At 37.4% G+C, this 1,579-nt stretch overlaps 1 pseudogene; it reads left to right on the top strand.

Moving 5' to 3' along the window:
• Positions 1 to 254: 254 nt before the first annotated feature.
• LOC149511566 (rust resistance kinase Lr10 pseudogene) lies at positions 255 to 1,202 on the top strand (annotated as a pseudogene).
• The last annotated feature ends 377 nt before the right edge of the window (positions 1,203 to 1,579 follow it).

Here is a 1,579-nt window from a genome sequence, read left to right as displayed (position 1 = left end):
TAGCAATGATGTCCTCTTCACAAAATTTCAGGTATCGTTGGTTGTCTAGTAATTCTTGTTTGTATATTAAAGAAACTGGAGATGGAAAAGAAAAAAGAGAAACAGGACAATGAAACAGAGACGCCAAGGGAATTTGCAAGAATGTTGAGGGAGTTGGTGGCTTATTACCAGAAACAAGCAGCGCCACAAGTTGATGCAGCAGTGGATGAGGAAGCAGGATAGAGAAACAAACAATAGAACGATTCATACAGCACATGCTCGAAGAAAAACCAGCCAGGTTTTCATCCCAATTGCTTGTAATTTTCACATCAAATTACTCTATCAAGTTAGGTGAAGGTGCGTATGGAGCAGTCTATCAAGGACATTTTCCTGATGGACAGCCGCTAGCTGTCAAAATACTCAACAACTATGGTATAGATAAGAGGATTAAAGAGCAATTCATGGCGGAAGTCAACACCTTAGGAAGAACATATCATCGGAATCTATTAAGGCTTTATGGCTTCTGCTTTGACGCAAAGACCAAAGCCCTAGTTTATGAATATATGGAAAATGGATCTCTTGACAAGCTATTGTTTGAAAATAAACATGAAATTGAGTGGGACAAGTTATACGAGATAGCAGTTGGGGCAGCCAGAGGGCTTGAGTATTTGCATCATTTCAGCCATAGGAGAATAATCCATTATGATATTAAACCTGCAAACGTTTTGCTTGATTCTAACTTTTGCCCAATGATAGCAGATTTTGGACTTGCAAAGTTATGCAATCGGGACAGTACAAATTTAACCATGTCAAGAGTTGGAGGAACTCCTGGTTATGCTGCACCAGAGGTTTGGACGCCATTTCCTGTAAGCTACAAATGCGATGTATATAATTTTGGGATGATGCTGTTTGAGATTGTTGGAAGTAGGAGGCACTTTAAAGTGAATTTGGGTGAGAGTCAACAGTGGTTTCCGAAACAAGTATGGGAAAAGTTTAACGAGGGAAAATTGGAGGAGGTTTGGATTAGGAATAATAACTCAAATCCCATGAGAGATTTGTTTGGGATTGACTAGATATTGCTTGATGAACAAGAAAACTTGCAAAAGAAGAATTCTAAGAGAAAGAGAATTCTTAATAGGTTAGTTTAACTTGCATGAGAAGAATTCTAAGAGGAAAAGGAGTCTTAATAGGTAAGTTTGTATGGTTATAAATAAGTGAAGTCTCTCTAGGGTTAGGTATGAGAAAAAGATGTAAGAGAGTTGTAGGGTTTTGTAAGATAGACTCTTGAGGCCTTACGTCTTATGGGTGTATATATTTGTTTGTGAGTGGACTAGATGAGACTGAGAGGGACCATATAGATGTGATGTATGAGTGTATATGGGTATATGTTTGATTATGTTGAAAATGTGCATATGGATATGTGTTTGTTTGGGTTAAGAATACTACATAGACTAAAGGAGATTGAGAGGGTCTATAGTTATTGATTGTTGAGTAGTTGATATGTTTTGATATATGTTTGTAATTCTCTACAACTAGTGGATCTTGTTTCTCATCTGTGGACGTAGGTCAGTTTGATCAAACCACATTAAATTATTGTCTC

The sequence above is a fragment of the Durio zibethinus genome, chromosome 25, assembly GCF_047325235.1.
Source record: "Durio zibethinus cultivar Kanyao isolate XHJ-2024 chromosome 25, ASM4732523v1, whole genome shotgun sequence".
Classification (NCBI taxonomy): Eukaryota; Viridiplantae; Streptophyta; class Magnoliopsida; order Malvales; family Malvaceae; genus Durio; species Durio zibethinus.
The sequence above is the reverse complement of the archived record's forward strand: the minus strand, read 5'-3'. Positions and strand labels throughout refer to the sequence as shown.